Raw genomic sequence first — 13,524 nt, 5'->3', positions numbered from 1 at the left:
CAGAGTGCATCAAACCTTTGCACACCGCGGCATGCTCTTTGAAGTTCTTTTTCACCCCACTTCTCATTGAGTCCCCCCATGCAATTTCTTTCACATGCCGTGAGTGCTCCTTGAAGATCTTTTTCTTCCTTTCTCCCGCTTCACATGAAGGGCCGACCCACCAATGCTTGCTTTCACTTTTGCAAATGGCAGAGTTTAACAAAGGCAGGAAGGTGAGGAAACCTGCCCCTGGCACGGCCATCGCAGGTAAACTGCCTCGGGGGCACTACACATTTCAGTCCTCTGCACTGCCGTGGAGGGAAATTAACTACTGCCAGAAGGCTTTAAAAACTGCCATGTGCTGCGGCCATATGTTTTCTAGACCAGCATCTGAGCTGTGAGTTTCTTCTTCTTGCGGACAGCTCGGACGGCTGACCGCCCCTTGTACTGTGCTCAAAATGTGGAATTCGACTTTTTTAGTGAATATTTAATCAGAAAGATGACTGATGAACTGAAAAAAGGGATCAGATTCTTTTCAGAAGAAAGAGTATATCCATATCTGGGAGCACAATATTACAATATCCCTATAGATAACGCTAATCAGTTTGACTACCAACACTGGTCAAATAAAAACAATTCAAACCTTTTAAGACACAACCGAATCAGATGGAGAAGGTGGTTCCAATCTTTTTGATACATTTGGAAAAAGAAGTATACCTCCTGAAGAACCTAACAGGAATAGACGTTTGTTAGGGAAGCACGTGGAATACCGAGAGCGAGATTCAGAAATCAAACGAGGGGACGGTATCAACACATGAACAATCCCCCACAATTTCTTCAAACCAGACACAATCAATATTGGAGGGATTAAACTCCCCATCACACATTATCCCTATACCGATATTCAATCTGTCACCAGTAGAATTAGAGGAGCACTCGCTAGGGCTTCTCACTAAAGGATGATCTTTTGTTCCCGGGTCTAGTGTTAATAAATTTGAACTTTGTAGTGATATTTACTGCTTTTTCAGAAAAATTAGACTTAGAAGTTCTTCAGTGACTGTAATGTCCATATCCTAGATTACAGATCAGGACTCAAACTTCCATCCACTTTCACTCCAACTCTTGAAGAGTTAGTCCCAGAAGTCAGTATTTTTGAAAAAACAGTCTTTATCAAAATTCATATGATTTTTACCTAAACCTCTGTAAATTAGAATTTTAATGAATACAAGGCTTTCAAAAATCTGTGCAAAAATTGCAAGGTTACTATTAAACCATGTGACAAAGGTGGGGGAATTGTTGTTCTGGATACCCTAGCCTATAAGAAGCAGATCCAGAAGATGCTAGATATTCCTGAGCATTATTCGAAAATTAGCAACTATCCTGAACAAAGGATCAACAAATAAATGTTCCACATTACAGAAAGTGCCTTGAATAGATGTACTATCTATAAACAGGAATTTGAGGTCCTGAATAGACCTGACACCCAAACTCCTGTGCTATATGGGGTCCTAAAACACACAAAGATCTCATCAATCTTCCCTTTAGACCCATTGTGTCTACTATAGGATTCATCACAGAATCTTTGTTCAAATATGTGGACTATTGGTAACTGCTCTTCTAGCTCATGTCAAAGTTACAGGACATATGATAGCTAAAATAGAAGGAATATTCTTTAATCGTAATACTGATATCCTGGTTACGATGGACATTGAGGCATTATACACTAGTATTCCTCAGCTAGAAGCATCTGAAGCAGTCAAAATGACTCTAGAAAAAGTTGAGACACAAGACAATCATATGTTCATTTTAGAATGTCTACCCATTGTTCTCAAAGAGAACTATTTTGAATTTCACAACTCCTTTTACAAACAGGTTCAAGGAGTAAGCATGAGGGCGGCATGTGCCCCCATGTAGCCAATATCTATATGGGCATCTTCGAAGACAAATTCATCTTTAATGAAATAGCACCTATTGCTGAAAATAATAATCAGTGGCAAAGATACATTGATGATATTTTCTTCATATGGAAAGGAGAAGAACAAATCACCATTTTTTTTCTCTGGGTCAATTTATGCGAACCACATTTGAAGTTCATTCCCAAAACTAGCATAGAAATAGTCACATTTCTAGATATCTCGATTTTCAATGAAGACAATACCATCCAAGTATCCTTGTATACCAAACCAACAGCAAAGGACGCCTTACTCCATTATGACAGCTATCACCCTAGGTGTCAGAAAGACGGCATTCCATTTAGTCAGTTTCTACGGTTGCGCAGAAACTGCTCCAATATTAAGGACTATGATTACCACTCTACACAACTTAAACATAAGTTCCTCACAAGAGGATATCCTAAAAGACTGATTAAGGACTCATATAAAAGAGCCAAGTTTTTCAATAGAGATACTCTTTTCTCAAAACAATCTAAGAATTAAGACTACAAGTTGGTATGTTTTACACAGCATTCAAACCTCAACAATAAAATCGGACAAATCATTGGGTCGCAATGTCATATTCTTAACGCCGGAGAACAATCCACCAAACTCCCTAGACCAGTTTTTGCTTACAAACGTAACAAACAGGAACCGTAGACATTCCTTAGTGAAAGTGACCTATAATGAAGAAAGGAAGTATATCCAGATATCTACCACAGGCTCCACACCCATTTTGGGTAACCGCAAATGTGGCAATTGCCATGCATGTAACCATGCCTTTATTACCAAGATTCTGGTTTGGGGGCATAGGCAATTTAAACTCATGGAAATAACCACCTGCAGGACAGCCAACATTGTATACCCAATTGAATGCCTCTGTAACCTTGGCTACGTGGGGGAAACCAGTCGAGAATTTAACATTCAATTTAGTGAACATAAATCTGCCATCAAGAACAATCAAGTTGGAGCCCCTCTAGTGGAACATTGGTCTCAGAAAAGGCATAATGAGAAAGATCTCAAATGGATCATTTTGGAAAAAGATCAGATACCCCAAAGACAGCAACACTGATGGCCTGAGGAAAAAACAGAGAGGTGCCTTTTAAGTGTATTCTTGTACTCTGTCCCTGTTCTTTTACTCTGTGAATTATTGCTTTGTTCTCGATTTGCAGACAACTAGAAGGCATTCTTCCCCATGTAGTTTCCTCAAACTTATTTATTTTTGTCTTTCTTGACATATTGTTTACTTTGGTTTTATATCCTATTTGTTTACTTTGGTTTTATATCCTATTTGGCTTCATCTGTTAGCTGTCTCCCTCCTTTTTATTCTCTTATTCTCTTATTCCTAATTCTTTTTTTATTTTCTCTAATTCTTAACTTTTAGATTTGCGAGTTAAACCGGAGATTATAGATTCGCTCATTTCTGATCTGGCTCTTCATTGCAAGATGGCGGCTATTTCTCCATCGTCTATGACATTTTTGCAGGTCTAGCCTATCCAGAACCTTGACCTTCTTCTATGACCACTCTGTCTAGTGTTCCGGTTTTGAACTAATTGGGCTTCGGAATATATTATATTAGCTGCCGGTCTTTCTCCTTATACATATTGGCCAAGCTCAGGCACTTTATGCGGCACAAACCCATGTGTCTTTGCCAGGTAAGATTCAATCACTTTTGTTCATTTTCCTTCATCTTATGACCATTTTATATTTATGCCATTCCGATCCATCTGGGTCCCCCAGCGTTCCAAATAAGGTGTTTCTCACACCGCTTACTTAATCTTAATATGTTGGTCTCTTTATATTTATCTATCCGTCAAGGATTTTTTCCTTTTATTCGTCTATCCATGTGGTCTCTTCATTTTTAGGTCTCGCATAGGCAGCGCATGCGCTGCCTCTACGAGGCATCAAGTAATTAGTATTAAGGATGAAACTCATTGCGTTTTTTTTGTTTTGTCCCTTGCCATTGGTTTAAATCTGGCATTGCTTTTTTTATCTCACTTATTATTGGCTGGTGGCCCGATTCGTCACTTCTATTTTCTTCCATTTTAGGAGGAAGCAGCATCAACCAACCACAGTTACCTCACACTGCAGGGCGGTATCTTTCAATGTAGGGACTACTTTGTTGTTGCCTGATGCCTCCTCTCACGCCCGGACAGGACCAGGATGCACTTGGACCTGCAGTAATTTTCTCTGTAAAGTTCACAGCACTCGGGACCCTTTCTCTGTATTCTGTCCACTCGTGGAGTCTAGAGTGTCCTTCGCTCCACCAGGCTGGGTCTCCGTGGGTGGGGTGGGCTGGCCTCAGTCAGAGTGTCTCACTACTGCAAGCAGTGCGCCGGCCCGCCTCTGCTCCTTCCTGGGTGTGTCAGCGCTTCCAGCTCAGAATTGCTCCCTTTCAAGCCAACTTTGGGGTTTTTTGCGGGCGCGACGCCGAGAGGCGAAGCAGGAGCTAGCTGCCGTTCTGGGGCTTCTGCTGTGAACCCGCAGTTGGGCGTGCGGTGAAGTCTTGCACTGAGTGCCGGGCACAGGATCCCTCCCGCTGCTCACACTGGTGCTGTTGGGAAGTTTGGTTTTGAGTGTTGGGGGCCTGGAAGCAGGGCTCTGCAGGTGCTGGCAGCACACACTGAGGTTCAGGGGCACCCCTGAGGGGCAGGACGGTCAGAAGAAGACAATCTAGATGCCCCTCCCTCCCTGAGCCAGTTCCCCTCACTTCGGCCAGCATGTCAGACGAGCAGTGCGAAGTGGAGCTCTTCGTGAAGGTAAGAGGCAGCGCCCCGTTATCACTTGTTTTACATGGTTGGAGGGCACCAGTATTTCATTTATTTCTTTTCAATTCAAGGGCGTGTTTCTGGGTCATGAGGCACTAATTGCTCAAGGGTTTTTATAGATCCCTGGTTTGAATCTGGTTTTGTTTTAAACAAGTGGCGGTGGCATCACGTACACCTGGCTGAAATTACACTTCCCAGTATCTTTATAGTAGACTATTTAATACATTGTCTGGTGATGTTTCTTTACGGCATAAGTTATGTTCAGTTGTTTTGATATTACAGCGCTTTTGGGGTCACCCGTTTTATTATGCAGCATGTTTAACATGGATTTTATTTATTTATTTATTTTATTTTGAAGTTTTATACAGCGCTAGCTCCACCCGAGGGTATCAGAGCGCTTTACATCAGCAATGGCATTACACAATAACAAACAATCATAGTAGTTGACCACATACGAGTTATACAGGTGTTAAAACCAATACAAAATACAGGTAATAATATAGGCAAAACAATAATGATTAAAGGCACATATAGGTAGAGATAGAATAGCAAGTTGCAGGAACCAGAATGTAATTGTAGATAGGAATATTTATAGAATGTCAGGGAGGATTCAAAGGACATAGTAAGTAGTGGGAGGTAAAGGGAGGGGGAAGGGAGGCGACAAAAGGAAAATGGAGGGGTGAATGAGAGAAGGGGGAGAAGTCTAAAGAGGGAGGAGGAGAAGTTGTCAGAAAGGAGATCTGGGATTTAGTTTCCCCAGAATGTAGTGAGTAGATGAATTTTCAGGTCTTTTTTAATCTGGGGTAGGAGGGGTTGCATAGAAGGTCTTTGGGTAGGGCATTCCAAATGGTTGGGGCCTTACCTGAGAAGGAGCAGGATTTTGAAGCAGCTTTTTTGAGTAGTGGGGGAATGAGAAGGAGAGTGTTGGAGCTTCTCAGTGTTCGGGCACAGCCAGCTTTTTAAAGTTTATTGGAGAGGTAGGATGGGGTCTTCTGGTAAAGGGCTTTGTGAGTAATGCAGGCAATTTTGTAGGAGGATCTGCCTTCAATGGGGAGCCACTTTAGGGACTTGAGGGCAGGGGAGATGTGTCCATGCGTTTACAGTTTGTTGTTAACCTGGCGGCAAGGTTGAGAACGGATTTAAAGGGGGCCAGGTGGATTTTGCGGGTGCCAGAGAGAAGAGCATTACCATAGTCTATTTTGGATAGAACAATAGACTGGATAAATAATATGAAGTCTTCAGCTGGGATAAAAGGTTTGATTTTTTTGAGATGGCGGAGAGTGAAGAGAGCACTTTTTGCAGAGTTCTTGATGTGGGACTTAAGTGTGAGTTTATTGTTAATAGTGATGCCTAGTGATTTAACCGAATCGGGGAGGGAGAGCAGTTTAGCGCATTAAGGTCGGCGATCCATGTTTGGATGGGAAAAGGGTTGTTTTTGGGAGAGAAGAGGATGATCTCAGTTTTTTTACGGTTGAGTTTCAGATGATTGTTGTGGAACCAGGTTGGGATCTTGGTTAAGGCTGAGTTAAGGTGCAGGATATCCGCATTGGATTTAATTTTATAGTACAGTTGGGTGTCATCAGCATATAGGTGGTAGTTGATTTTTTCTTGTTTGAGTATCCAGATAAGGGGTTCCATAAAGAGGTTAAAGAGAGCGGGAGAGAAGATGGATCCTTGAGGGATGCCAAGTGAGACAGAGGTTGGGTTAGAGAGGCAGTTTTGAATTTTAATTTGTTGTGTTCTATGTTGAAAGTAGGAAGTGAACCAGTAAAGGACAGTGCCACTGACGCCAAAGCGGTTTTTGAGTGTATTTAGTAGGGTTGGGTGGTAAACAGTGTCAAATGCCGCGGAAAGGTCAAGAAGGATGAGTAGGTAGGTATCACCCTTATCCAGGGCTAGGTGAATATCGACTATGTTGAGAAGTGTGGTTTCCGTGCTGCACCCTTTGCGGAAGCCAGATTGAAGGGGGTGAGCAGGTTAAACGTATCAATGTGTTTGTCCAGTTGGAGGAGGGCACATTTCTCCAGGGCTTAGGAGTGGAGGGGGAGGTTGGAGATGGGGCGGAGATTATTAGGGTCGTTGCTGTCAGCTTTGGGATTTTTGGGGATGGGTGTGATTTGCCAGAGTTGAAGGGAGATGGGTACATTCCCTGTTGAGAGGCAACAGTCTCTTGTCCTTTTTTTTAAGCTTAAGGGTTGGTCCTGGGCCATAAGGCACGTATTTTTTTTATTTTTTTTTATGTTGGCTTGTAACATTCAATGTTAAATTGGGGGTGACCATGTGCACTGTCGGTTTGGGGGACAATCTACATGTGGGTTACTGTATGGCAAGCACTCACTGTGTGTGTTAAAAGGCTGCAGATTGGAACTGTAGAACCTAATCATTCTACAGCTTTTCTTGAAATTGTTTGTGCACCGACAGAGCACGGTACCAGGAGTTGCACGCCAAGAACTTCTGCCTCACAACTTTGCTTGAAAATGGCCTTAGAGCATTGGTTAAAAATGGCCTTAGAACCTTGGTTAAAAAATGGCTTACAAGTGTTATAAATTGGGTCTGCATTCTTCTAGTTATATTGTTATACTAACATCACATTTGCCAATAATGTGTATCCACCAGCGAATGTTCTGTGTTCGAAAGTACCCCAGTAACAATCCAAATCCTACTGCTCCAGTCCTGGCTACTTTCCCTTAGCCAAGGAGGAATTCAGCTGACTGAGCCGTAGTCACACTGCCAGCATTGCAGGATCCACGCTGGGAGATCCAGTTGTCACCAATGATGCAATGAGCAGACTCACAAGTGTAACATACTCACATGCACACTCTCAGCTAAGCTCACTTACATTTACACACTTAATTCATTCTCACTTACATGCTATTCTCACTCATTACACTCCCTCAGATGCTTTCACTCAATCTTGTGCACTCTCATAATCTTACTGTCCCTTAAACCCAGCTATTTTCTTTTACTCAGACTCTCTCATTCCCCTCTCTGTTCCCCCCCTTTCCCTGTCACTCATTTTCACTCAATCACTTTCACTCACACATGCACACACTCACAATCCACCAGACACCTACGCTCTGCCTCACTCTCAGTCACTGCCAGATATGTAAAAAACGTTGTCAATTACAGTGCCAAAAGCTCCAACTTTCACAAATGCGAGACAGATTCCATTGCAAATGCTTGTTTATTTTACAGACCTTTATGGCTATGTTATCCTAGGATGTTGCCCCTCGTATAATGAAGCAAGGCAGCTGACATTGAGCCCATAACGATTACCTTGATCTTTTGAACTTCACCGCTTCCCTACTCTTTATGGATTGCTCCCTGGGGCAAGTGTTCTTGGAAATATCATATCTGGTATTCTCCGCCCCCCTTGTATTCTTCTTTTCCTTTCTAAAAACCATTATCTCTGTTTTTTTGCTTTTTATACAGACTTTTTTTTCTATATTACGGAATTGCAGTGGGAACCTAATTAATTCAGACAACTTTCTGAATCTGTCATTTCCCTGAAGTTCTCCTTTTAGAAGAATGATAACCTTAACGTCATCCTTATATATTCCTGAAAAGTAGACATACCTCATATACTTACCCTAATCAAAATAATTTTTTCACTTGCCATCTTCATATCTTTTCTTTGCTTCAATTTTTTATCTTTCTGTTTTTGTATCTTTTTCATTTGTATGCACCTTATTCATCCCACTTATTTTCATTTTTCGTTTTGGTCCTTTTTCACATGCTGCTACTATCTTGGCTGCACATATTCACTTTCCGCATGTGGGTGAGTTGATCCTATTTAAACACTGGCACTCAGGATATGCTTTATTTTTAGCCCCCCCTAGCCCTCTTTACTTAGTATATTAATACTATGTGTTTCACATTTCAGACCAGTTTTTTCAAAGATTGTTGTGAGCCCCCTGTTATTTGCAATGTTCTATTGAGTACGCCTTGACTGGATGGCAGGGTGCCACCTACTCAAAAACATTCACAGCGCCCTGATGAAGGTTGTTGTCATCGAGTTGTAAACCTCCAAAACTCACGACGGCGCAGCTCTATCCATTTTTGTCATAAAATATTATTGTAGCCATTTCATTATTGTATTATAACTGTTATTACAATGAGTAATACCTGTTGGCACCACTTCATGTCTTCTGTTGTTGATGTCTATTATGTGTATATTCTTTTGTAATTTCTATTGTATGTGATCTTTTCTAATGGTTATGTAGTCGATCACCAGTATTATGTTTTACTGTATTTACATGAATTACATGAATTATTTGTTTGTTTATTCATGTGGTGCTCACAAACTTTGTATGTATGTATGTAGATTGAAAAAACTATTAGATATGTTTAAGAAAAACAAAAAAACAACATTTTGTATTTAAGACTAATAAATTATTAATCAAACTGGTTTGATTTATGGTATTTGTATATCATAAATACATACTTATTAAGATTTGATAAGGAGCCTTCTCACTCCACCTATTTGATGTGAGCTTCTGATGTTGTTGAACACTATTCCCCCCATCTCGAGTGGTGAAGTTACTGTTGAATTCGCACTCCGATATATCAGATGTCGTATATCTAGAAGAACATTAAAGATTTTTTTTTTGATGGACAACATTCTCTGCTTCCTTAGATTCGCCTCTTAAGACACACATATTTTGTGCTACTCTTCGAAAAGAGACAATTATCATGAGAAGTCCTGATGAAGGTGACGCTATATTTGTGTGCACACCGAAATGCGTCGACACCTTTGTGATATTAAATTCGAGGAACTATTGCGTCAAAAACTTTTTCATATGAGATGACTGTGATATAGATTCAATCAAATTAATGTTTTACTGATGATTTTTTAACTTGTCACTTGCTTTGTGTCTCTTTTTACTTTGATTTTCTATTAGCATTGTTTTTATGAATTAGGGACAGTTGTTGCTGTCTTTTTAAACATGTGTATTGATGACTGTTTATGATGTATGTTGAATAAATGTATGTGTTTTTTTAATTTACGGCGTGGCTTATAATTGTAGATTGGGTTTTGTAGGTATTTATTTTTACTCAGTGTGTGGTTGATCGTAATGCATTGGTTGATAGTTGGGTCCAAGGGAACATCATTTTTTTATTTGTATATCATAAACATATTCAGGCACATGCATCAACCATTTCTGCAAGCGCAAACGGTGCAATTCGCAAAATTCGGCCGTTTGCGCCCGCAAAAAGGGCATTTGCGATGCATCAAGGTTCAAGGCACTGGCAATTTGAGAATTCGCAATTATTTGCGATTTCCCAAATTGCGATTGCATTTAAGGAATCGCAATTTGTGATTCCTTAAATGCAATGCAAGAACCACTTTAGAATAGCAATTTCGCTAATAGGGGGCGCAAATGTGGTATTGTTATATAGACAATGTCTTTATGCTTTGGAGAGTAAACGATGAAAACTTCAAACCTTTGCAGAGTGGCTGAACAATAGGAACATGGATATCCAGTTCACTCTTAACACCAGAAAACTGGAGATGAATTTCCAAGACCTGATGATCAGACACAAACAAGTAATAATTGGGGTTGTGGGGAGCACTCCAATATATCCTAATGCTTTATGATTATCAAATGGTGCTATGATTTTATCAGGAGAGTCACTCCTGAAAACTATAGTCAATGGTTATGGTGGGTTTTAACTCACCTAATCATGCACTGTTCACTTAGTGCTCCGCACTTAAATAACTTCAAATCTATCACCACTCTTTACACTTTGTTTTTACACTTGTTTTCACATTTATTGAAAGCTTTTCAATTATACTTTTGAACCTTCTTGGCATTTGTTATTAACATTATTCATAACAATGTCCATACATATATACAAATAAATCGAATAAATCAATGTTGCATTGAGATTAGTAGTATGACATTCTTTTTTTCAAACGTTTGTCGATTGGCCCAATGCATTTCGGCACCCGAACGGTGCCTTCATCAGGGGCAACTCTGAGGTCAACTGTTGTTCACTGTGGAAGTTCTTATGTGATCGCCAGAGTGACTATTGTGCTGCTTGTCTTGTTCTTTTAGCTTATCTTCGTTGTTACTCTTCGTCTGTCTTGTCGAGAATCTTGCCCGTCACGAAAAACCACTGCCCTACGGTTTTTCGTGATGGGCAAGATTCTCGACAAGACAGACGAAGAGTTACAACGAAGATAAGCTAAAAGAACAAGACAAGCAGCACAATAGTCACTCTGGCGATCACATAAGAACTTCCACAGTGAACAACAGTTGACCTCAGAGTTTCCCCTGATGAAGGCACCGTTCGGGTGCCGAAATGCATTGGGCCAATCGACAAACGTTTGAAAAAAAGAATGTCATACTACTAATCTCAATGCAACATTGATTTATTCGATTTATTTGTATATATGTATGGACATTGTTATGAATAATGTTAATAACAAATGCCAAGAAGGTTCAAAAGTATAATTGAAAAGCTTTCAATAAATGTGAAAACAAGTGTAAAAACAAAGTGTAAAGAGTGGTGATAGATTTGAAGTTATTTAAATGCGGAGCACTAAGTGAACAGTGCATGATTAGGTGAGTTAAAACCCACCATAACCACAGACACAAACAAGGGCATTTATACACCACCCTTTATACCAAGAAAACCGACAGGAATACATTCCTTCATTTCGAAAGTTTCCATCAGCGAAATCTACGGGAGAACCTACCGCTAAGCCAGTTCCTGAGAATCCGGCGCAATTGTACCAGAAAAGAAGACTATTTTGAGAATGCTGCAGTTCTTCTAAATAAATTACTGGTAAGAAACTACCCAAAAAAGCTGCAGAAAAAGGCGATGAAAAGGGCTTGGTATATTCCATGTGACTCCCTACTGACATCCAGAACCAAGAAGGATGGTACACCCCTAGTTTGTGTGACAACTTTTTCAGGCGTTACCAATGAGGTACAAAAGATTGTCAGTAAAAAATTGGAATACATTCAAAAGTTTGGAACCGTTCAGACAGGTTCCCATTTTTGCACTCAAGAAAAACAACATCATTAGAGACAAACTAGTGCATGCCAATACAAAAGTAAAAAAACAGGAAACTTCATTACGAACCATGCTATCCCTTCCACCAAATAAAGGACACAAGAAGTGTGGATATTGTGCCACATGTGACAGTACGATTGAAGGCAATAAGTTCATCTATGGGAAAAGGTTCATAAAACATGATGAATTCACAAATTGTAATACCCACAACGTGGTTTACTGTGTAATATGCCCTTGTGCCAAAGCATATATTGGGAAAACCAGTCAACCAATAAGAAAACGAATCACACAACACCGGTCACAAATTAAATGCAAGACGACAATTGCTCCTATGGACTCACACTGCATTGAAAAGGGCCACAGTTCAAATGAAATGAAATGGACAGTACTGAGGCGTATAAAAGACAGTAACATAGAGAAGCTTTTATCCAAAATAGAAGCCAAGACTATATTGTTTTTGGGCACGACTGAAAATGGCCCGAATGAAATGTCAGAACTCACTAATTGCAGATAACCTCCTTATTCCCTCAGGCTCACCAGCTTTGCAAAAAACCTGTTGAACCGATTTATTAGAACAGCCGTACGAATAAACGCTTTTTCATTCCACAAAAATAGCTGATTTAGTGACCTCAACTTTATTGATTTACACTATCCGACTCTAAAGGGAGAAGTATCAATACATAACGATCAGACCCCCACCGACTCACAAAGGTACTCCCACCTTGCCAACTGGAACTATAATGAGAGAAGAAGAAAAGTAGTAGAAAAAAACAAGCACTTTGTGCACCCAGCACCGCAAAAGGAAATGCAGAACAAAAGTATCCAGCCATCGTTGCCAGTTATACAACATCTGTGAGACTAGACAAAGATAAAGTTGAACCACAGCAAGTGAAGAAACATGCCATGGAAACAGGAGGCACAGGCTGGGATATGCTGTGTTCCAAATTTATGCCATAACCAATTTCCACTAAAACTCCCTCCACGGCTATCAGAATACAACAGTGTGAAGTCGCCGAAAACGCAGTTTAAAAAAAACACATTAGCAACAAATGTTAAATATTTTTTCAGCTAAACTATACATTTGATAAACAAGTAAAAGCAATCAAGAAGTACACCGACCCAAGGTGTTACACGCATGCGCGAGACGTTGGATAACGCCGAAGGAAGCAGGAAGTGTTGGCATGGAGACCCTGCGCTTCGCTATGACGTCACACGCCAAAACTCCGAGAAATCGCCATTACAATACAGCGTCGAGATACTGACGGATGGTGGATGAACTTGGAACGAGAATTCCCCTTTAAAGCAGCAGAATACGCCGTACGAAACAGGTACCAAGCTTATGAAGATCTTTAGCAGCTCAACTTTATTGATCAGGGCGACTCCTGCCAACTAATACGGGTTATACGAGCACTTCTTAGGGATCGCCACAACAGATATAGCTAATAGACGGACACCATGCCTTTTCGAATGCCTGCATGTTATTCCCAGTACCCAAGAACGATGCACATTACACTCGAGTCTGGCGTAACTATAAAGATCACGGGGCACCATTCGATATTTCTTTTGAAACCACGACATAAGCATGGTCAATATTGCACATGTCCATCCATAGAGCATGAGAATACACCTTGCCTCGTTGGGTGTACACGGTATTTTTGAAATATTTCACACCATTTTCCTTTAAAAGACACGTTCAAGCCTTATATCTGACCACCCTTATCTAGCCAATAGGGTAACACAGTGCCACATTTTTCTCATTAGCTGCACGAGTACCCAACAAGTCCAGACATGCCATAGAAGATAAAAACAGACGATTTGCTACG

At 40.5% G+C, this 13,524-nt stretch overlaps 1 protein-coding gene and 1 long non-coding RNA gene across 2 annotated transcripts in view; one reads left to right on the top strand and one right to left on the bottom strand.

The window, feature by feature from the left end:
• Positions 1-13,524, bottom strand: part of MYO16 (myosin XVI) — a 2,830,569-nt gene that overhangs the window by 2,653,887 nt on the left and 163,158 nt on the right. The gene's annotated exons all lie outside the window — the stretch shown is intronic.
• Positions 12,916-13,524, top strand: part of LOC144771952 (uncharacterized) — a 54,546-nt gene continuing 53,937 nt past the window's right edge. Inside the window, exon 1 of the long non-coding RNA XR_013599558.1 lies at positions 12,916-13,029. This is a non-coding gene — a long non-coding RNA (uncharacterized LOC144771952). The remainder of the gene's footprint in view (positions 13,030-13,524) is intronic.

The sequence above is a fragment of the Lissotriton helveticus genome, chromosome 8 (genome assembly GCF_964261635.1).
Source record: "Lissotriton helveticus chromosome 8, aLisHel1.1, whole genome shotgun sequence".
Classification (NCBI taxonomy): Eukaryota; Metazoa; Chordata; class Amphibia; order Caudata; family Salamandridae; genus Lissotriton; species Lissotriton helveticus.
This window is presented reverse-complemented; position numbering and strand designations above follow the sequence as displayed.